We start from the raw sequence: 25,227 nt of genomic DNA, 5'->3' as shown, positions 1-25,227 counted from the left end.
GTTGCTCCTTCGGTTCATCCTTTACCACTTACACCTCACATGGAATAGAAATATTTCTAGGGTAGTTCACATCCTGATCTTATTAACTGCTCTACAGAGGGGAAAAAAAGTCTTCTTTTACTATCCTAAGAAAGTATGCCTCCTTTTTGGCAACAAATGCAATTCTTTTCATTAGTTGGGGACATTCCTGTTGGTCTGTGGACCCTCTAGTTAGAGTACAACAAACTCTACTTAAATGAAATCAGAGGGAAATTGCAGCTTGAATTGGGCTTTTCCATACTCCCTGAAGACCTACCCCTATTCTAGAGTGTTTTAGGCCAAGGAGTGTTTGTTGAAACTGGGGATGATAGGGAAGCAAGAAGGGGCACTAGGGAATGACAAAGTCCACTTGAACCCAAGCGATGAGCTCCCCAAAGTTTAGTACAGTGACACACCCTGTGAAAGAGATTTTCTAGGTGAATGGTAGAGAGGAATAGGCTTGTTATTTGCTCTTGGATGGATAATTAACCCAGGCATTTGTATTATCTATTACTGTGTACAAACTACCCAAAACACGGTGAGAGCTGAACACAGCAGTGGTCTTTTTGTCAGGTTCATCTAGAATCTCTGTTTCTCAAAACATCTGTGGTTGTTTGGGAAATTGAATGAGACTGGAGAATCTAAGACCTCAGTCATGCCTTTGGGATTTCTTTTATAAGTGAATCTCCATAGATGCTAAACATTCAAGTTTCTTGTAATCCTGTCTCTTCCTTCTCCTGCTTCCCTAGTTTCATTCAGGTGAATTGATCTCAGCTGGGATATTTTTCTCTCCTGAGTACTCTCAAAGCACCCTGTGCATCATTCCCCCCACCCAGTACCCACTATCCACATCACAGCTGCACTGGAACTGCCTTTTAACCTCTTTGTATCCCTACTTCCCCCTCATCTTACTCCTGCTTCCATCCCTACCCCCACCCTCCACCACTAAACACACAGGTTAAACCGTCAGCTTCTTAAGAGCAGAGTTTTCTTGCTCATGGTTTTATTCCCAGTGTCTTGCACAGTGCCTGGAATAGAATAAGTGACCAATATGTATCTATTGAGGAAGTATGATTAAATAGCAAAATAATGAATTGAAAGTAAAGATTAAAATTGCATTCCAGCATACTGGAATTTCCACTAATAAATAGCACAAGTCATTCAAGGGAATATAAAAGCCAGGTGTTGAAATGATGAATCAGTACAATAAGGTAATGGCAGTTATTGATAAATCTGTTGCTTCATAAGCATGATATTCAACTAAAGTAAGTTTTTCTCAAGAAAAACAGACTCAGTATAGAATAAATCATTTAACAAAGAGATATGAAGCAACAATATTTGGGTACTTTTTCACTAGTTTTGAGTAAATGAAACACCTAACAAAATCATTTTAGGCCAAAAAGATCTTTTCTAATCTAAGTTTATTCTAACCATTTATGTGATCACAAAACAGTCTCTAATTCTTATTTCCTGGGCATCACAATGTACAAAGCAATCAACAGAAAAATATCCTTAGTATAAGGGAAAATAAGTGGTCATTCTTCAATTTTTTAGCTCTCTAAACCTACAAAGTTCTCACAGAACTTGACATTTTGCACTTCATAAACTCTTAAGCCAGCAACATCTTTACCCACCTGGCTAACTTCTTTCTTCAAAATTCAGTTACCTTGTTATTAATTCCAAGACATACTCCAGAAATCACTCTGACTGCATTGACATCCCATATGCTCTCCCAGTACTCACATCTCCTTCTGCAAATCAATAAAATCACATAGTTGCTCACCCATTATTAGACTACAGCTTCCTTTAGTGCAAGAAAAGTAGACACTCAACAGACATTTGAGTGGAAGAAAAGATTGATGGAAGGAGGAATCAACCACTACATACTACATAGAGGCAATGATAATCATCATATAAAACTGGAAGGATGTCTGAAAGCCAGTGCTTTCGCTCATCTTACCTGAGGCAGGACATTACCTAAATGTGTCTGCATATTTTTCTGCATCCTTTCACCAGCAATTATGACCCATGATTCTATGTTCTTAATAAATGACTTCAGCAGGGACTGGGGAGAACAAGGGCACGGGGAATGAGAGGGGTGGGAAGTATGGAAAGGGGTGGAGAACAGCCCAGGAATCATCCCCTTCTAAGTGAAATTACTTCTCAATCTTAGCAGCCACAAGAAACTAACATTTCTTTTATTGAGGACTTTTATAACACTCAGCATACTAACTATATTATTTCTTATTTTCTTCTGCACTGCATGCCTAGGTTCTAGACCTGCATAAGGGAAATAACATTCAGTCATATAACTGGGAAGGCATTGAAGCTTGGATCCTCTTCAGTTCTGGCTAATTCCATAAACTCATATTAAATTTCAACCACCACTGTATGGCTCCAGTGTCCCTGAACCATACCAGTAAGGAAATCTTGTCTTCCTACTAAAATCTGTCCCTTAGCAATGGCAACTGTAAAAGTTCTTTCAAAAGACCAGGATTATTATTATATTGTTTCCTAATATTTTTTTTATGATGAACAAATCCCTAGACTTTGAGGTCTGAGAGAAAAAGCAAATTTCTCCTGAAATTTTACTCTATATCCATTTCATAAGGTAGCCTGAGAGTCAGATGGTCATCAAACCTGTCACTGTGTGTGCATAGCTGTACTGGAGAACACTGCCTAGAGTCAAGCATCTTCTCCCCAACCCTGTGCAGAATTTACCACCCAATCACTGGGAAAAAAACAGACAGCCATGTTGCTCTGATCCCGCTCCTGGTCTATCTTAACCTGTTTCCCTCTTACACCCCAGGAAGGGCCATGTTATGCTTATTTTTTGGCCCTTTTCCCAATTAAAGGGAGAGCAGGGTCAGATACATATAATTTGCAGGGCCAAGTGCAAATGAATATGCAGGATCCCTTGCTTAAAACCAGGAAAAAAGTGCTGTTAAAGGTAACAGAATATAAACTCTTTTCCTTTCTTCTGAGACCTAACTCTCAATTTATGGTGCTTTTATTTGCTACTTAATGTTGTTCTAAGTAAAGAAAAAGCATTAAATTATTAGCAATGCCCAATATCCCACAATGATCACTACAAAAACTATTTTAATCCATCAACTGGCAACCTGAGTAAGACATACTGAAATTTTATGAAAAAAATAATTAGAAACACCTAATTTGCAAAACCTATTTGCAACCTATACACTTGTCATTCACTTTCTCATAACCAAGAGTTATCAAATTATTATTAATTATATCTGTTACTCTTTCAGTTAGAGGTCTTTTGTAACATGATATGCTCAGAAAGGATTGAAAGTGAATTACTCATTTCATTCTATTTTTCCAATGTGATTTTTAAAATGAAGTAGTTTTATTTTATGTGCTTTAAATACACTTTGTTATATGTTTGGAGCTGCAGACTTATCATTTTCATCACATAACTTACATAGAAAGTCTCCATCATATGTACTGGTAAAGCCAATAATGGTTGTCATGTCATTCAGCTAAGTCAAACTTATTTTCTCTCAGAAAAGAACCTAACTTAAATTTAAGTTAAAATAAACATGCTGATATGAGTTTTATATGTTATAAAACCATGGAGAAATAAATTTACACAGAATATGTTATAAGGCAGGTTACCAAAATCAATAAAATCAAGATGGTTATTGTATAATTCTAATGTAATAAATGTATCTATTTATTACATGTTATAAAATATTAATCAATATACTTTCTCATTACTTAATTTGTAGTAGAGGCAATGTTTTGTGTGACTGAATCATGAGTTATTTGTTATTTGAGGAACATTACAAATAGATGTATTTTTGCATCAAACTTTAGTGTTTGTTTTTGAGGAATAATTAAACAAGAATTATTTATAAAAATCAGAAATAATTTTAGTAATTTGTTTACAGCATAATCAAAATTTACCTATGTGGTAATAAAAGAGAAAGGTATATACAGTTAAAAACTATTATGACCAGAATATATTTTTTTCTTAATAAGGGATTGAAAATAAAAAAATATTATAAGGGACTGAAAATATAAAATGAATATCATATTTAATGTTAATATATTAAATGACTATCAATTGTTAAGATAACAAAAGATATTCATCATGCCATAAGATGAAACAAGATAACTGAGTGGTTGGCATAAACATTTTACGATGGGACTGGATATATGTTTTAATGACCATATTAAGTAAAATACGGTGAATCTGAAATAAATCCTATATTATTTTTCTCTGGATTTTATTCAAGAGTTTGTATCAACCTAGAAGACTGTATTAATATGTAGTCCTTTCAGCAATGAACTTACAGTTGTCCCACATTCTCATCAACACTTGGTATTTTCACTCATTTTTAATTTTTTTTGCCAATCCAATAATCAAAAAAAGAAAAAAGGTCATTTCATGTGACTTGTTTTTCATTGCTTATTAATGATGCTCATCATCTTTTTATATATATTAGCTGTTTGTATTTTTCAGTGAAATATCTGTTTATGTCATATTCTGTTTCTTAATGTTTTCAGAAGCTGTCTTGATATTGAGATTTTATACATTTAGGTGTTACAAATCTCTTTTTGCCTATATTTTTGGTCTTTTGTTTACAGTTTATTTTGGGGTACATATGTTTTAAATGCTGCAACATGAAAGATGTTTCCCCACTCACCACTCCTTTCTTTCTACGTTCACTTCTCTTGGGTTCATGGGACTGAATCTTTGGTTAGATGGAGATTAGAGACAAAGACTGGGTTAGAGTAAAAAATTCACCAAAACTATGTTAAAAAACATCATATCTATACTATCAAGGGAAAGTTTGTCTTAGCTATTTTCAGTCTCAAGAACTTAAAGCACTTCAGACCTCTACCAGCAATGCAGAAGAACTGAAGAACTTGAAAGTACCCCATGCCCAACCCAGATACACTAGTCCATGGAGGCAAAAAGTAGGTGAAACTGATTGACTGGACGCTGGAAGGGTTGCAGAGAGTAAAAAGAAAGTGAAAGAAGTGAGGGGTATGTGACAAAGGAGAACAGGGAAGGATATCAGAAAAAGGGGCTGGTGTTCTTGTTGTACTAGAAGAGAAATATAGATGCTGATCAACTCTAGATGTTGATTTTCTTTATAAATTTAAGTATGCTTTTTAAAAACTGAAGGCTAACCACTAAAAGGACATATTATTTCCAAATCATTTGGAGGAAGAAAGGAACAAAGGAACTTAATCACATAAAAAGCAGTGAAGAAAAAGAAACACCAAGAAAGCATACAAAAGAAAGACTGCAAAATATAATTGCAAGGACATATCCCAGTATATCAGTAACCATGATAAATTATAATGGTTTCAATTCATGTATTAAAAGACAAAGGTTCTCATACTGAGGAAACATTACAGCCATATGCTCTTTTTCAGAGATCCGAGTATAATGAAACAATTCAGGGAGGTTAAAAATAAAGACAAGAAAGTATGTAAAGCAAATGCTAACAAAAGAATTGCAGATTAAGTTTTCCACAGTGTATGCACCATTTTGCACTCCCACCAACAGTGTGTGTGTGCAAGGGTTCCAGCTTCTTCACATCCTCACCAACATTTGTTGTCTTTCACTTTTTGATAGTAGCCAGCCAGACTAGTGTTAGGTCATCTGATTGTGGTTTTGATCTTCATTTCCGTGATGCTAAGTGACACGAGCACTTTTTTGTATTAATTGTTGCCTATTTCAATGTCTTCTTTGGAGAAATGTGTATTCAAAGTCCTCAGCCCATTTTTAAATCTGTTATTTTCTATTGAGTTGTAAAAGTTCCTTCTGTATTTTGGAGATTAATCTCTTACAAAATACATGATCTGTGAATATTTTCTCCCATTCCACATGTTGCCTTTTCACTCTGGTGATTGTTTCCCTTGCTGAAAAATTTGTTAAGACAATAGCTCTCATGTTGTATTCTTACCACAATAAAATAAAATTTAAAAGAGAATAGTAAATATAACATTAACATGAGATAAAATCCAAGATAAAAACTATTAAAAGGGGACAAAGATGGATATTTCATATTCATGAAATATAAAATCTATTAAAACTTTATTAAGGTTATGGATATTTGTGTCCTTAACAACTTACCTTTGAAATCAAAATCTATAAAAATACAAAGAAAAATTAACAGCTTCACAGTTTTTAACACATGTATCTTTAAAAAATAATTTACAAATAAGGATATAGAGAATTTTGAATACAGAATTAAAATGTTTAATCTATAAATTGATATTGACCTTTGTCCCCAACAGAACATATTTTCTTTTCAAATATATGGACCATTGACATGTTACCATGCATTATGAAATAAAGGAAATGTTGACAAATTACCAAAGCAGAAGTCATACAGATCATATTACTACAGAATTCCAATAAAATGTTATTGAAATCCAATAAAATAAAATCCAATTAAAATTTAATAGTGTCAGAGGTCAGTGACCCAAAAGGTAACATCGAAAGATCAGTGGGCAGTTCCAAAGTATCAATAAGGAAAACTAAAGTCTTCTAAATAACTTCTGGATTAAAGAAGAAATCAAAGGGAAATTAAAAACTATTTAGAAAAGAATCAGAGTAACCGCCCTATATATCTAAGCGTGGGAAAGATTTCTAAGCAAATACAAGGCCTTTGAGGAAGTGGAAAAGCGGAAAAGGTTGAGCAGGTGAGCACTGAAGGAGAGTGTCTGCCACACAGCCGGACTGACTCAGAAAAACTGACTAAGCCTCCATCCTCAGAAGGAGCAGCAACCATACAAACCAACATAAGGAGATAGAAATTAATAAAACTTAAAACAAGAAATAGATGAAGTTGACAATAACCAAGATATTAGCAGAATTGTCAATAAGATTAAAAGCTCATTTTTTACAAGACTGATACAGTATATAAAATAAAGTTTAGCCAAGTGAGAAGAGAGGGTGATAAAAGCAACCTAAGAACCAGAAAGGGAGCATAGTTACAGGTACAGAAAGATTTTTTTGACTTAAAAATCAAAATTCTTTCTAACTTAATATCAATAAATATGAAAATCTAGCAGAAATTAATTCAGAGTTAAATCAGACTGTTAAAATGAGACATTCCTGTTTCAGTTTTGGCAGAAGCTCCAAAAGGGAGAAACTAAAAGCGCAGATGCAAACACTCCAGTCTCCAAAGCAAGGCACTAAATGACTTGTGCAGATCTTGTAATATGTTTCTCATCTGTAGTCTAATGCCTAAGGGGAATACGAAAAGGTTGACTTTGGAAATTGAAGGGTGTTGGCTCACTGGTAGTTCCCACTCCTGTCCCAATGAGGCAAGTGATTGTCCCCTGCAGTCTAGGCCACACAGTGGACACCTATCTGACACACCCTTGAGTTTCAGACTCAAGTTACAAAGCCAAGAAGTTGCTCAAGCAGCAACACTGAGAAGTTATTGCTTTCTTGCTTATGGCAGATTAAGGACCCATAAATCCTGGAGGACGAATGGGAAACCAGTCGTGGAATATCATGATGGGGTCATCTCAAAAGGGATCCCATCTGTATTAGTTTCCTAGAGCTGCAGTAACAAAGTAGCAGAAACTGGGGGCTTCAAACACAGAAAGGTATTCTTTCCTAGTTCTTGAAGCTGAAAGTCTGAATTGAGTTGTCTGCAGGACAGGCGCCCTCTGACTCTATGGGGAAATCCTTGCCTCTGCCTAGCTTCGGGGGGTGGCCGTCAACCTGTGGCATTTCTTAACTTGCAGTTGCATCACTTCCACTCCTGCCTTTGTCATCATGTGACATTCCCTATATGTCTCAGTCTTTTCTTGGTGTAGGGTCTACCCTAAGGAACTCAAGTGACATTTGCAAAGATCGTAGTTCCAAATGAGTTCACATTCACAAGTGTCAAGGTTGGGACTTTAGCATATCTTTTGGCGGACAAAATTCAACCCACACCCCCACTTGAGAGAGCACGTGCCAGGGAAAGAAACAGTTATAAGAGGTCAGATGACCAGCTAAAGGGCAAATTCTGCCTGAGTCAAGAGAGGTGCACCAGGGGCCCCTGAAGTGACATCTCTGGAGAGCCCACAAAGCCCCCCAGGGCAAAGAGTTTAATTTAAACACCTCCCTCAACACAGGAACTCAGCGCCAGCTTGCCACTGCATCCTGCAAGCAAAACTCCCCTGTCCCCATCTTTCCTCCATTTTGCAGAAGCCAAAACCACAAGGGGAAATGGGAGTAGAGGAAACAGAGGAAGAGAGAAGCCACCCGCTCTCCCTTTGCCTGGCAGGCTGGCTAAAGAAGACCTGAGTTAGGAAGAAACCAAGCTTTAATTGAGGCCCAGTGTTTGTTGCTTGTCTTTTAATTACTACAAAGATGTGACATACTCATTTTAAAATAAAACTGCTTTTGTAACTGAAAGGAAAAAGATTTCTAAGAATGAGTGGGAAAAAAATATGGAGTCCAGGATAGGGAAGAACCAGATCAACAGAATGGGTTTGGATGGAAGCATGTAGGATAAGAATATTCATTTTGATTATGAGCTATGAGTCCAAAGTTTCAATACTCCAGCAACATATGCTATTTTACCCAACTGGCTCAACAGGAAGTTGAGATTCTGTAGAGTTTTATAATCCCAGAAGAAGCTGAAAAAGTTTCCGAAGAATTGGCTCATGTACTACATATTTTTAAAAGAAAAATTAACAGCCAATTAACGTCTTTGTGAAAAACCAAAGTGCTCAGATACTAATGGTGAGTAATAACATAAAAAGATGTAGCGTGCCTTAAAATTCAAAGCTGACTCACCTCCCCAGTCTGTAGGCAGCACGTCATGACACTTAAACATCAACGGAGATTATACAGCCTTTGATGTCACAACCAGTAAAACACATGCTCTGGAGCCTTCCAATAATCCATTCAGTTATTCAGTCAGCATATTTCTATCTCATGGAGCCCAAGCTGCTTCAAATATTTTATTGGTATGTTTATGGAAACAAACATAACCTATGTTAAGATGGTAGATAGGAAGATTAAAGGCTTCTAGCCTAAGAAGCTAACAACCAAGTTTTATGTCTAGAAACAAACCACAGAAGTTTAGAGTCTAAGAACATGCAAATGAATCTGGAGTAGGAAAAGGAAACGTTTGACATCCACTATAGAACTGCTGTGTAAAAACTCATTCCTCCCTCATATACTATACCCTTTATAAAAAGCATAAAGTGGCTGAAATAAGTTTAAAAGGCAGCACACCAATGCTCACATGATAGCCTTGAGAAACTCTGCCCATATTCATAACTACTCATGTGCTTCTTAGTTCCCTACAGGAATATTGGGGATTGATTCTTGTATTTTTCCTCTAGATGGACTCAGGTTGGAAGTCTGGAACCTTATCAAAAGAACCACATGGCACTGAGATGTTTCCTGGAAGTGCTCTCACTTCCTAGTGGATGTGTTTCATTGTAACGCAGGATCCATCAATGATTCAGAGTACTGTGGTTTTGAAATGATTAATATGTAATGGCTGTAACAATGTGAGTCATATGAAGAAGGGGAAAAGGTGTGAAGAAATAAAAACATTATAGGAAAGTACACCACGAATCTGTGAACATGATTACTCATGAATAAGAGGGTATAGAGAGTGTACAGACCTGGTCATTCCTATTTCCTCCTCATCTGGAAAATGCAAATTACTAATCTCACAGGATATATGTAATGAATCACATATGAAAATCGTCATGGACTTACTTTTAGTATTCACTCAACAGACATTTGTGGAACTCCCATTATGTGCTAGGTGTACAACTGAATAGATAGGTAGGGAAATAGGTAGGTAGATAGATGATTGATTAGATAGATGATAGATAGATAAATAGATAGATAGATAGATAGATAGATAGATAGATAGATAGATAGATAGATAGATAGATAGATACTCCTGACCCTCAAAGGACTCCCAATTTAGCAAAGGAATCAGACAAATAAACTGACTAAAATTCCAAACATAACCAAGTATCTAGGGCCAGAGCATGGATTTGGAAACTCCCCCAAGGAACTTACTTGCCCACACCACTGAACTGGATCAGATCTTGATATATTTATAGCGCTCAGTGTCAATTTTTTCCCCCTGAAGCACAAAATGATATTAAGTTCTTAAGTTCCTCAGGGATTACTCATTGCAAGTTAATAATGTGAATTTAAAATGCTCCCTCATTTTGTTTGCCTCTGAAATGACAGGATATGGGAAAAAATACATCTTTATGAAAGTTGTTTGGCATAGTTTAAGTGGCAAATTTCTAGGCAAATACATTTAGCTCTTTAAGTCTGCCAGATTCTGGATTACTGAATACCATGATGAGTTGTGTCTCCTTTTTCAAAGCTGAGACAAAGAACTCTAATTTATCCCTAACTTAGGGGACTGCAGCTAAGGTCATTTAGAGCAAGAACTACATCTTTATTCAACAAGATGGACACTGCAGCGCTTAGCACATGGCTTATTTGTAGTAGGTACAGTAGGTACTTGTTGAATATTGGTTGCATTGAGTAGTAGAAGCCCAGCACTGAAAGACCATATGACTGTATCAACTAGTGATACTTTCCAGGTGAAAAAAACCTGGCTCTTCAGGATTTCTATTTCTTTTATTCATTCATTCATTTGTCCCTTTATTAATATATTAATTTATTCAATCCACCAACTGATTACCTATTACATGGAAATGCAGTGCTGTGCATTGCGAAGGGAACAGACAAGTTATATAGGTATCCTGTCCTCAGGAAGTCCATAGTCTAATAACACACCTGTAGCATCTACACAAATACATCAAATAAAATACACCTCAATGACATATGAAAGGCTGACACCTGTGCTGATGGTAGGGCGCTACTAACCTTTAAGATTTGACTTGTCCAAATTGAGATGTGCAGTCAGTATGAAGTGCACACTGGATTCTGAAGACAACATAAAAAAAATAATGTAAAATACCTCATTAAAATGTTTTTTTGTTGTTGATTACATGTTGAAATGACAATATTTGGCTTAAATAAAATATTGAAATAAAACACTTAATCTACTTCATTAAATTAAATATTAAAATTACTCAAACCTGTTTCTTTTCAACATTTTTATGTGGCTACCAGAAAATGTAAAATTACATATGTGGCTTATATTATTATTTTTATTGGACAGTGCTAACATGGATAAGGGATTATAGAGTAATTTAGAGATCTTAGCAATTACTCCCAGCATTGAGGGGGTGGGGGCAGGGGATCAAAGGAGACTTAATGGAGGAGACAGTATTTGAGCCGAACTACTTTCTCAAGTTTAGAACTGCAGGTAAAGGTTTCAGGAGGAACAGACTTGCAATTGACATTATTCACAACCACTTCAGACAACTTGATCAAAGTCTAGCTTTGTCCTACATGAGGAGCTCCAGGTTGATCACAACATACATACTTTACACCTTTCATTTATCTATATGTTTTCCCATCTTCAAAACAGTCTCATTAAGTCACAGTATCACATTTGTATTTTATACTATCACCATAGATCTATTGCATAGAGTATTCCCTCATTTTTAGGATGAAAAAATTTAAGAGATTATTGGTAAAACATTCAGGTCACAAGGCCAGTAAGCAATGGAACTAAAATTAGAACATAACATTTCTAAGTACTTTCCTTAGGTTTTTTCTCAGATATTGTACTTCCTCCCTCTTACAGGATCTCTCTCTCCCAAATGGCCTTATAATCAATCCAATCTCCCAGGAATCCTCCCAGTGGACTCCACCTTGGGCCAGGCATCTGCTGTGAACCTTTGAGACAGAGCCAGCTCTGCCAGGGGCCCAGCTACTGAGAGAAACCCATGCTGCAGGTCCAACGCAGCTATACCCAAGAAATAAAAGAAAAAGGAAAAATCCTGTCCTTTAGGGCCTACTACATAGCAAATACTGTGCTTGGCACTTTTACATTTACATTTCACTTACATTTCACAGCAACCTTTGGTAACAAATATTATTAAACTGTTTCAGGACTGAGATTTCCCACAACACCTCATAATTCTGACATTAACTGATTATCCATTGTCCTCAAAGTCTCACTCTGATTTCCCAGACTCATGGAATTCTCCTTCCACATGATCCTCAGAATCCCCTTGGGATTAGTAATAATTAGTAATACCAATGAAGTCTGAGCTATAGTTTTATAGTCTGAAATGGTAACTACTTCATCCATTTGAATACATAAGAATGGCATCACCTTGTATTTATTAACAGCTAACTATGAACTTAGCCATATACCAAGGATTTCTTATGACCCATATAACCACAATATGAGGAAAGTCCCATTATTTTTCCTATTTTATAGATTAGCAGACAGTTTGAAAAAGATAAAGTGACTCGTCCATTGTCAGGCAATGGTAAACAGCATAATGGGACTTAAATGCTTGGACATCTGTCCCCAAAGCCCAAGTTCTTTACCTTTGTATTATGCTGATCCCCACTAATACTCAATGCCCTGAGCAAACTGAGAACCTCTGAAAGGGACCACAGATCCATGCCAACAAGATAAATCTTCAGGGATGCCATGCCATGGTGTAAAGACAATGAACATCTGGTTTATCATCATCCTCCCACAATATTTAGTAAGCAAAGTGGGAATGGAGCACCTGTGCTCCTTACTGAATTGGTTTGTTGATTTGTCTCTTAACAACCTGAGGACCTCGGAATGAGGCTCCCTAGTTTGCATTAATGTTTGTTCTGAAGACTATTTGCAACCATATAGATGGACCTCTGAGCGTATGTCGATCTACGTATGAAAAACCCAAATGACTAGTCGCAGATTACACCACAGGTTAGCGACAAAGGAACAGTTAGAAGTTTCGGCCCCCAATTTAGTGACATGTTGCCAACCTACAGTACAATATGCTCCCCAGAGATCAGAAGGCAATACTTCTGTGTCTGATCCACCATATGCTAGGCAATCCTAACAATCTACTGTGGTTTCATGCCCAACTGTTCATATATTACCATCGGCCCTGATGATTGCATAGGGAATGAATCTTGTGATAATGACATGTTCCAGACCTAGGGTAGGAAAAGTAATTCATACCACCCCTATATGTGGGTTCTGATTCCATGGGCTAGCAGGGGAGTTATCAGACTTCATACAATTCTACATGTATTTCTGCTGACTCAGAAATGGACATAAAATATAGAACAGCATGTTAGGACACAGCATAATTTTTTAAACTCCCTTGGGGAGTCTTTGTTCCTAAATCAGTGAGTGGATGTTAGTTACATGCTCACGTGCAAGAATATGCTTGTGTACATGTGTACAAAATGCACGGATTTGAGCTATGGAGTAAGTCATTTGGAAATCACTCTAGGATAATCCCGTGTAATTGCTAATGTGATACTAAAATAGTGCTGATTTCATAATCCTCTTTATTTGACTTAGCTTTCTCATACCATTATGCTTTAAAAAAAAAAGCTCTAGTGAAATTTATGGCCATATCTGGCTTCTTTCCCTGTATCTGTGGTGCATATAACAGTGCAAATTACATTTTCCTGATCTTCCAGGAAACTAAACATTTACCAGTACCTCAACAGACATGGCCACTTTTTCAGAGAGTAAATAGTTAGTGGATATTATTATTAAGCCCTTCTTGTAGCAGAACTATTACAAATGTTTTAATCACAATAAGGCTAGTTTATGTTTACTGAGTGCTGACCAGTTACCAAGCATTATGAGAGGCACTTTACATGCTCCTCAAAATAAGCTTGTGGTCTAGATGTCATTAATAGCCACATATTACTAATAAAAAAATGGAGACCTTATAAGTAATATACCAGCTCACAAAGTCAAGCTCTTTAACTCCAGGGAATACACTTTAAATCATTATGCAAAATTTTCAAGAAGGTCAAGAGCATGTTATTTAGTCTCTTAAAAACAGATATAAGGGGAACTGGATTTCTGAACTTAAAATGTTTTGAAATATAATTGAAAGAATAATTCCTGTGTGGGCATGAGCTATATACTCCACTTTGAAGATCCACAATTGCAAATACAGTCTGATATGAGCACAACTACATGGCTCCAAGACAGGACCTACTAAGAACCATTGCTACAGACCTCTCAGTTCTCATATAATATGCTAAAAGGACACTAATGCCCCATAATTCACATCTGAAGAAGTCTATCAGCTGCACATGTCCCAGAACTACATTAAGTATAATCTGAATTGGTTACACACAGCAGTAAAATACAAGCCAAAGCACACACATCAAAAGTTAGTGTCATCAAATTAAAATACACACTGTCCTGAAAGTTTTTGAGTTTATGGTTTTAGCTACAAGTAGTTTACAAATAATTTCTGAATTTTAGTCGCTTGTTGGAGGAAAATGAAACATGTACATAACAATTTACATATCTAGGTCATGTTAGAATTGTAGCACCACTTATGAGGAAGTGCATGTAAGGGCATCTATGCCTGTATCTGAATACATATGTGTGCATTTATATAGACTGCATTTATAATCATAACTTAGGACCATGTTTTCCCAGATCCAAGGCTATAAAATGCAACCACTCAACTGATAGCCAAATCTGAAGTACAGATGTGACCCAAAAGGTGGGAAGAATAGTGTTAATTCTGTTGTTCTTCTAACACGCAACACTGTTCCCTTTCTGAAAAACAAAGTTAAGTCTCATTCCATAGTTTGCAGTTCTTGCCAATGTTCTCACAGTACAAAGAACTCCCAAACTAAATTACACAAAATTTTGAACATCCCTGTTTACCTCCAATAAATGTCTTCCCCTGAGTCCATTGGTAACATGAATACAGCAATGTTCTGGTTCCTTTTTCTCTTCCAAATAGTTTCATATACATGAGTCCTATTGTGTTGCTTCTGTGATGCAATTCTGGAAATTATGGATGGATATTTGACAAGCTTATAACATAAACAAATGAAATTTTCTGTGGACTGCATCAAGAATCAGTGGGCTACTGTTTATTCCTGAGGGTAACTTTCAATATATTTGGATTGGACAAGCTATTGGTCTTTAGGGTTCTGCCAAGTCATTCCACTTGGACTCCAGGCAATAAAAGACAGAAGATAGCAGAGACTCTTCTGCCCTAATTTCCTGACCCTTCTGGCACCAATCTGGAGAGATCTAAATGAATAATCTGAATTCTCAAAGGATCTACATCATTGCCATATTTCCAGTCCCATTTTGTACATTTTTATGTCATGGCTTTGTCTCATGCATTAAAGAATTTAACCACTTTGACCACTTCTCCTTCCAGTTCCTATAGATCTTTCCAAATTTTTTTTAACAAGCAGACATCTTCAAGAAGCAATTGGTAACAGATTTTTCCAAGTGTTTTGATTACATTGAAAAGCTTTTCTCAGAAACCATAGGTTTATTTCCCCAAACACACACCTTGCTATAATCTTCATATTGACTTCACAAAATAGACTGACTATGCATATTATGAAATCATGCTGATAGTGCTCAAATCAAAACATTTGGAACAATACTATCATACACCCTTGATGAATATCAGTATTCACACAATAGCACCAAAATAATTATGTAGGACTTCATTCATTCATTCATTCAATCAAAAAATATTTCTTAGAAGATTATGTCTCATGCATTACACAACATTCTGGAAACAAAACTAAATTACAGATTTTTCTACTCTAAATACATATAGAATAAAAAGTGATGTGTAAATGAATATTCAGTAAAGTGCTATAGGTGTTATGATTGATATTCAGGATATAATAAGATCCCAAAGGAGAGAATAATCAGTCCTAACTTTAAGGGAAAAGGAATGATATTTTGTAAGTGTAATTGAAAGTGGAAAACAAATATACAGCCACATCTGCTGCAATTAAGAGCAGATTAAGAACTTGATGTGGCCCAATAAAAGGAAAAACCATCATTTCAAGATGTTTGCCAATTTTTTGTATAAGCAAAAGAGAACACTGGAAGACAGCTCTGTTATCTCTTCATACTATTAATCCAGTATCTTGTGCAAGGCAAGACACAGTATAGAATCCAAATATCAAAAAAGGGGAATTGAATGTTCTCTGCATGATTACATAAAGTGCTGCAGGCAGATAACACTGACTTGAGGAAAATCTTTCTCTGCTTTAGAAGTGAATTAGAATTCACTGTCTTTAATAATTATGATTTGATCAAGGAAATGTGTGTGTATGTGTGTGTGCGCACATGTGTGTTCTACCCAAGGTTGCCCGTGACAAAATAGGATTAAAGAAGAATTGGGAGAGGAGGACATATATATTTCACACACTAGCAGAGAGGCCCTGAAGTGTGCCTGCACTGGGACATGGGATTGCCACATATGGTGATACAGGCTGTGTAACACAAAACTCCAGGGCTTGCTTTTCATGATATGACATCTTTAAAGTGATGAAAGAAAACAACTGCCAACCTAGAATTCTACATCCAGTGAAAATATTTTTCAAAAATAAAGGCAAAATAAAGATTGTTGGGACAAACAAAAGCTGAGAGAATTTCATCACCAACAGAACTGCACAACAGGAAGTTCTTCAGGCAGAAAGAAAATGATACCAGATGGAAATTTGGATTTACACACAGGAATAAGGATCACCAGGAATAGTAAATGTGTGAATAAATATAAAGAACTTTTTAAAAATCTCTTTTAAAGATGGGATTAAAGATGGAGGCATGAGAGGAGAGACACAGGCTTCCTCCTAAAACTGGATACAATTAGAAAATTTAATTGGTGCAACTAATCCTGAGAGAGCAACAGGAAAGAGGACAGCATCAGACTGCACACACCTGGAGAAAAGAGCAGATCTCAGCAAAGGGGGTAACATAACAAAGCTGTGGCTCCATGGGACCCAAGCTCCTCCCCCACCCCAGCTCACTGGTGGGAGGAAGAGAAATGGAGCAGGGAGGGAGTGGAAGGCTTGGGACTGCTGAATACCTACCTCTGGAGATCTGCTCTGGGAGCACAAACCTACATTTCATGGTGCTTTCATGAGACTCGCATTACTACTGGGTTGGAAAGTTAATACAGGCAGAGTTCCTGGGGAGACTGGGATTCCAGCTGCTTGTGGAAAGCAGGGATCCATATCTGGCTGGTCTGGGACAAAAACTTATACCTGTGTGACCGGCCCACTGGCTCAGGCAGTGGAGACAGGCACAGCAGCCAGGAGGCAGGGAACAGCTCTTTCCTACCCCCAGGCACCAGTACCGCTCCCCTGCGACCCTCGACATTGCTTCAGGGGCTCAGCAGCTCCAGAATAGAGCTTCTGGACACTAGAGGGTGCCATATACAAACATGAAATGCCAAAGGAACCTTGACCAGAGTAAAATTGTTAATACAATTCCCGAGAAAGATTTAAATGATATGGACCTTGTGACTCTTCCTGAAAGGGAGTTCAAAATAAAAATCATCAACATCCTAATGGAGGTACAGAAAGACATCCAAGAACTCAGGAATGAATTCAGGTCAGAGATGAAATTGTTAAAGAACACGACGGAGGGTATTAAAAGCAGGTTGGATATGGTGGAGGAGACAATAAATGAAATAGAAACTAGAGAAGAGGAATACAAAGAAGCTGAGGCACAGAGAGAAAAAAAGACCTCTAAAAATGAAAGAATATTGAGAGAACTGTGTGACCAATCCAAGCAGAACAATATTCGCATTATAGGGATACCAGAAGAAGAAGAGAGAGAGAAAGGGATAGAAAGTGTCTTTGAGGAGGTAATTGCTGAAAACTTCCCCAATCTGGGGAAGGACATAGTCTGTCAGGCCACGGAGATCCACAGATCCCCCAACACAAGGGACCCAAGGAAGACAACAGCAAGACACATAGTAATTAAAATGGGAAAGATCAAGGAAAAGGACAGACTGTTAAAAGCAGCCAGAGGCAGAAATAAGATCACATACAAAGGAAAGCCCATCAGACTGACATCAGACTTCTCAGCAGAAACCTTACAGGCCAGAAGGGAGTGGCATGATGTATTAAATGCCATGAAGCAGAAGGGCCTGGAACCAAGATTACTTTATCCAGCAAGATTCTCATTTAAATTTGAAGGAGGGATTAAACAATTTCCAGATAAGCAAAAGCTGAGAGAGATTACCTCCCACAAACCATCTCTGCAGTCTATTTTGGAGGGACTGCTATAGATGGAAGTGTTCCTAGGGTTGGATAGCTGTCACCAGAGGTAGTAAAATCATAGTAGGGAGGGTGGAGCAGCTGATTGCGAGGCAAATGCAAAATTAAATTGACTATCCCCAAAGTCAATCAAGGGATAGACAAAAAGTACAGAATTTGATACCTAATATGTAAAGAATGAAGGAGGAAGAAAAAGGAGGAGAAATAGAAAAGAACCTTTAGATTGTGTTTGTAACAGCATACTAAATGAGTTAAGTTAGACTCTTAGATAGTAAGGAAGTAATCTGGAACCTTTGGTAACCACAAATCTAAAGCCTGAAATGGCAATAAGAACATACCTATCAATAATCACCCTAAATGTAAATGGACTGAATGCACCAATCAAAAGACACAGAGTCACTGAATGGATAAAAAACAAGACCCATCTATATGCTGCTTACAAGAAACTCACCTGAAACCCAAAGACATGCACAGACTAAAAGTCAAGGGATGGAAAAAATATTTCATGCAAACAATAGGGAGAAAGAAGCAGGTGTTGCAGTACTAGTATCAGACAAAATAGATGTCAAAACAAAGAAAGTAACAAGAGATAAAGAAGGACATTACATAATGATAAAGGGCTCAGTCCAACAAGAGGATATAACCATTATAAATATATATGCACCCAACACAGGATCACCAGCATATGTGAAACAAATACTAACAGAACTAAAGGAGGAAATAGACTGCAATGCATTCATTTTAGGAGACTTCAACACAACATTCACCCCAAAGGACAGATCCACCAGACAGAAAATAAGTAAGGACACAGAGGCACTTAACAACACACTAGAACAGATGGACCTAATAGACATCTATAGAATTCTACACCCAAAAGCAATAGGATACACATTCTTCTCAAGTGCACATGGAACATTCTCCAGAATAGACCACATACTAGGCCACAAAAAGAGCCTCAGTAAATTCAAAAACATTGAAATCCTACCAACCAACTTTTCAGACCACAAAGGTATAAAAGTAGAAATACATTGTACCAAGAAAGCAGAAAGGCTCACAAACACATGGAGGCTTAACAACACACTTCTAAATAGTCAATGGATCAACAACCAAATTAAAATAGAGACCCAGCAATATATGGAAATAAATGACAACAACAACACAAAGCCCCAACTTCTGTGGAATGCAGTGAAAGCAGTCTTAAGAGGAAAGTATATAGCAATCCAGGCATATTTAAAGAAGGAAGAACAAACCCAAATGAATAGTCTAATGTCACAATTATCAAAATTTGAAAAAGAAGAACAAATGAGGCCTAAAGTCAGCAGGAGGGACATAATAAAGATAAGAGAAGAAATAAACAAAATTGAGAAGAATAAAACAATAGAAAAAATAAATGAAACCAAGAGCTGGTTCTTTGAGAAAATAAACAAAATAGATAAGCCTCTAGCCAGACTTATTAAGAGAAAAAGAGAGTCAACACACATCAACAGAATTAGTAACGAGAAAGGAAAAATCACGACGGACCCAAGAGAAATACAAAGAATTATTAGAGACTACTATGAAAACCTATATGCTAAGAAGCTGGAAAACCTAGAAGAAATAGACAACTACCTAGAAAAATACAACCTTCCAAAACTGACCAAGGAAGAAACAAAATCTAAACAAACCAATTAGCAGGAAAGAAATTGAAGTGGTAATCAAAAAACTACCCAAGAAAAAAACACCCTGGCCTGATGGATTTACATCGGAATTTTATCAGACATACAGAGAAGATATAATACCCATTCACCTTAAAGCTTTCCAAAAAATAGAAGAGGAGGAAATACTCCCAAACTCATTCTATGAAACCAATATCTCCCTAATACGAAAACCAGGCAAAGACCCCCACCATAAAAGAAAATTACAGACCAATATCCCTGATGAACGTAGATGCAAAAATACTCAATAAAATATTAGCAAACTGAATTCAAAAAAATATCAAAAGGATCATATACCACGACCAAGTAGGATTCATCCCAGGGATGCAAGGATGGTACAACATTCGAAAATCCATCAACATCACCCACCACATCAACAAAAAGAAACACAAAAACCACATGATCATCTCCATAGATGCTGAAAAAGCATTTAACAAAATTCAACATCCATTCATGATAAAAACTCTCAGCAAAATGGGTATAGAGGGCAAGTACCTCAACATAATAAAGGCCATATATGATAAACCCACAGCCAACATTATACTGAACAGCAAGAAGCTGAAAGCTTTTCCTCTGAGATCGGGAACAAGACAGGGATGCCCACTCTCTCCACTGTTATTTAACATAGTACTGGAGGTCCTAGCCACGGCAATCAGACAAAACAAAGAAATACAAGGAATCCAGATTGGTAAAGAAGAAGTTAAACTGTCACTATTTGCAGATGACATGACATTGTACATAAAAACACCCCAAAGACTCCACTCCAAAACTACTAGAACTGATATCAGAATACAGCACAGTTGGAGGATACAAAATTAACACACAGAAATCTGTGGCTTTCCTATATACTAACAATGAACCAATAGAAAGAAAAATCAGGAAAACAACTCCATTCACAATTGAATCAAAAAGAATAAAATACCTAGGAATAAACCTAAGCAAAGAAGTGAAAGACCTATACACTGAAAACTACAAGTCACTCTTAAGAGAAATTAAAGGGGACACTAACAAATGGAAACTCATCCCATGCTAGTGGCTAGGAAGAAATAATATCATCAAAATGGCCATCCTGCCCAAAGCAATATACAGATTTGATGCAATCCCTATCAAATTACCAGCAACATTCTTCAACGAACTGGAACAAATAATTCAAAAATTCATATGGAAACACCAAAGACCCCGAATAGCCAAAGCAATCCTAAGAAAGAAGAATAAAGTAGGGGGGATCTCACTCCCCAACTTCAAGCTCTACTACAAAGCCATAGTAATCAAGACAATTTGGTACTGGCACAAGAACAGAGCCACAGACCAGTGGAACAGATTATAGAGACTCCAGACATTAACCCAAACATATATGGTCAATTAATATTTGATAAAGGAGCCATGGACATACAATGGGGAAATGAAAGTCTCTTCAACAGATGGTGCTGGAAAAACTGGACAGCTACATGTAAGGGAATGAAACTGGATCACTGTCTAACCCCATACACAAAAGTAAATTCAAAATGGATCAAAGACCTGACTGTAAGTCATGAAACCATAAAACTCTTAGAAAAAAACAGGTAAAAATCTCTTGGATGTGAACATTAGCAACTTCTTCATGAATATATCTCCCTGGGGAAGGAAAACAAAAGCAAAAATGAACAAGTGGGACTATATCAAGCTGAAAAGCTTCTGTACAGCAAAGGACACCATCAATAGAACAAAAAGGTACCCTACAGTATGGGAGAATATATTCGTAAATGACAGATACAATAAAGGCTTGACATCCAAAATATATAAAGAGCTCATGCACCTCAACAAACAAAAAGCAAAATAATCCAATTAAAAAATGGGCAGAGGAGCTGAACAGACAGTTCTCCAAAGAAGAAATTCAGATGGCCAACAGACACATGAAAAGATGCTCCACATCGCTAGTTATCAGAGAAATGCAAATTAAAACCACAATGAGATATCACCTCACACCAGTAAGGATGGCCACCATCCAAAAGACAAACAACAGCAAATGTTGGCGAGGTTGCGGAGAAAGGGGAACCCTCCTACACTGCTGATGGGAATGTAAATTAGTTCAACCATTGTGAAAAGCAATATGGAGGTTCCTCAAAATGCTCAAAATAGACTTACCATTTGACCCAGGAATTCCAGTTCTAGGAATTTACCCTAAGGATGCAGCACTCCAGTTTGAAAAAGACAGATGCACCTCTATGTTTATCGCAGCACTATTTACAATAGCCAGGAAATGGAAGCAACCTAAGTGTCCATCAGTAGATGAATGGATAAAGAAGATGTGGTACATATACACAATGGAATATTATTCAGCCATAACAAGAAAACAAATCCTACCATTTGCAACAACATGGATGGAGCTAGAGGGTATTATGCTCAGTGAAATAAGCCAAGCAGAGAAAGACAAATACCAAATGATTTCACTCATCTGTGGAGTATAAGAACAAAAGAAAAACTGAAGGAACAAAACAGCAACAGAATCACAGGACCCAAGAATGGACTAACAGTTACCAAAGGGAAAGAGACTGGGGAGAATGGGAGGGTAGGAAGGGATGAGGGTGGGGAAGAAGAAAGGGGGCATTATGATTAGCATGTATAATGTGGGGGGTGGGGGAAAGGGGAGGGCTTTGCAACACAGAGAATACAAGTAGTGATTCTACAACATCTTACTATGCTGATGGACAGTGACTGTAATGGGGTTTGTGGGGGGGACTTGGGGTAGGGGAGAGCCTAGTAAACATAATGTTCTTCATGTAATTGTAGATTAATGATAACAAAATAAAATTAAAAAAAATTTTTTAAATATCTCTTTTAAAAAAGAAGTAACTGTTTAAAGCAATAATAATAGCATGGTACTGTGGGGCTTTTATAAAAAATGCCACAGATGATGGGAGGCAAAAATAGATATTATTGAAAGATTCTTATACTAAGTATGTAGTATAATATTACTTGAAGGTAAACTGTGATAAGTTAAAAATGTGTACTATAAATTCTACTGCAACTGCCAAAAATATGGAACAAAGAGTTATTACCAGTAAACCAATAGTGGGGAAAAAGCAATCATACAAAATATTCAATTCATCCAAATGAAGGTAAAAAAGAGGAAAACAGGAACAAAGAGATTTATATAAATAAACAACAAATAGCAAGATGATAGATTTAAACAGAACTAAGTAATAATCTCATTAAATGTAAATGGCCTAAACATTTTGATTAAAAGACAGAGGTCATCAGACTGGATAATAAGACAAAACCCAATGATACACTGTTCATAAGAAATTCACTTTAAATAAAAGGCTTAGATAGGTTAACAGTAAAAGGATAGAAAAACATATACTATGCAAGCACTAAATGTAAGAGAGCTGAAGTGATTACATTAATATCAGAGGAAGTAAATTTCAGAACAAGAAATATTATCAGGGATAAAGGAGTCAAAAGGACATAATAATCATGAATATTTAAGCACCTTAAAAACAATATCTGAAAATACATGATGCAAAAACTAATAAAACTTGAAAAAGAAGTAGATATTCCATAGTCAGAGATTTCAACATACCCTCTCTCAACAAAATTGTTATAAGTAGACAAACAATCAGTAAGGAAAAAAATGAAGGGGAATAAAATAGAAAATTCAAGAGTGTAAGCTTGTCTCAAACAACAACTGGGGAGGGCAGATCATTAGAATGGTACAGTAACAGGTTTGGTTATGAGATGAAAGGCAATCCCTGGAAAAATGCAATATACAGCCTACACTGCCATATGTGACAGATCCATTTCCCAGTCTTCATACATTTCAGGGCCTCTCTGCTGATGAGTAATAAAGATATGTCATTCTCCCCAGATTCTTCTTGACTCCCTTACTTTCTTGTTGGTAACTTTGGACACATACACGCACGTGCATGCTTTTGTTGGCCCATTTTCTTGGACAAACAATTCTCAAAACCAGTACAGTCTCTAACCAGGGCAAGCCATAGTATATAACAGTTCACAGCAGTGATGTCCCCAAAGTCTGCATATTAGTTTAGCATAGCACCACAGAGGCTTCAGCAAAAAGGCCCAAGGCAGACACTGGATTTCCAAACACTACTTGATGTAAGGGTAAAAGGCTTAGCCACTTCGGCTTGATTCAGGATAGTCCTGAAGAGCTACCCAACCTCCAGAGCTCTTCTTGGAGTCAGCTGTGGCCTCAGTAATAATGGCATCCTACTTCCTTCACTGTATGTATTGTTCCTAAGAAAGCTCCCCAGTAAACTTCCTACATGCAAGCCTCCATCATATAACTGTTTCTTGATGAACCAAACCTAAGATAGAGAGAAATGATAGAGACAGGAAAGAATATAGTCAGAGAGATCAAACACATCAATATTTGAGTGGGTAGAAGAAAAAGGGACAGAAAATATATTGAAATGGAAAGGCCATAGAGGTGAAGAAGAAACCCATGACACGGAAAAGAGAATTATAAGACTCTGATATGTGATTATTCATTAATCAATTGGGTACCACAGTAAGGAGAGGTTAAGGCTGGATTTGGCAGTTTCACACAGAGATGTGACAAGATACTATGCCAAATTAAAGTCAGGAGAGAAGAATATTAAAAAGCATGCCTTGAACTCTAGTCAATGAAATGTATGCTAAAGTGCTTAGGAGTGAAGCACACTAATGTTTGCAATTTACTTTGAATTGGATGGATTGATAGATGGATAGAAAGATAAATAAAGAAAATAGGGTAAAATATTTATTATAGAATTTAGGTGTTAGGTATATGGGTGTTCACTCTACAGCTCTTTCAACTTTTCTGAATGATGGAAAATTTATAATAAAATGTTGTAGGAGGAATCCACTAAATTGGCATTGGATAAACCAATGACCTTTCCAAGAAGTTTCAATGCAGTGGGGAGACATGTATAAGGGACAGATTGCAGAAAGAGTGAGCAGGATGCCAAAACAATGAAAACTGTAATTGCTGACTTTTTTTTTTACAAGAAACTTGACTGCTAAGAAAGCAAGACAAATAGGACTGCAGATAGAAGAGGATGCATGATTGACAGAGTTGATTTTTGTTTACTTTCTTGTTTTGTTTTTGTTTTGTTTTAGATGAGTGACTTGCATATTTGTGGTTTGTGGGGAACAAGTCAGTAGAGAGGCAATTTATATGCTTTGGAATGTAATTTCCTCAAGCTTTCCTAATCCTTAAGTCAGAGACTTTTCAAAGATAATATAGTTCTAGTGACATTTATTATTAGGAAAAGGAACAGATTTAAATCCCAAAGAGAAGAGCAGTTCTGGATTTAACTCTAACAAATCTATAGTTCTGAGAAATACCCCTAAGTTAGGTCTGGCTATGAAATCAGAAGGAATAAT

At 36.7% G+C, this 25,227-nt stretch overlaps 1 long non-coding RNA gene across 2 annotated transcripts in view; it reads left to right on the top strand.

Annotated features, from left to right (window-relative positions):
- The window catches only part of LOC118973074 (uncharacterized), a 181,975-nt gene that overhangs the window by 137,556 nt on the left and 19,192 nt on the right, over nt 1-25,227 (top strand). Inside the window, exon 4 of one of the 2 annotated variants that reach the window (XR_012131190.1) lies at nt 9,355-9,920. The exons of the other annotated variant lie outside the window; for it this stretch is intronic. This is a non-coding gene — a long non-coding RNA (uncharacterized lncRNA). Of the gene's footprint in view, nt 1-9,354; nt 9,921-25,227 lie in introns of those variants that run through there. 2 annotated transcript variants of the gene reach the window in all.

This window comes from Manis javanica, chromosome 1, assembly GCF_040802235.1.
Source record: "Manis javanica isolate MJ-LG chromosome 1, MJ_LKY, whole genome shotgun sequence".
Lineage (NCBI taxonomy): Eukaryota > Metazoa > Chordata > Mammalia > Pholidota > Manidae > Manis > Manis javanica.
The sequence above is the reverse complement of the archived record's forward strand: the minus strand, read 5'-3'. Positions and strand labels throughout refer to the sequence as shown.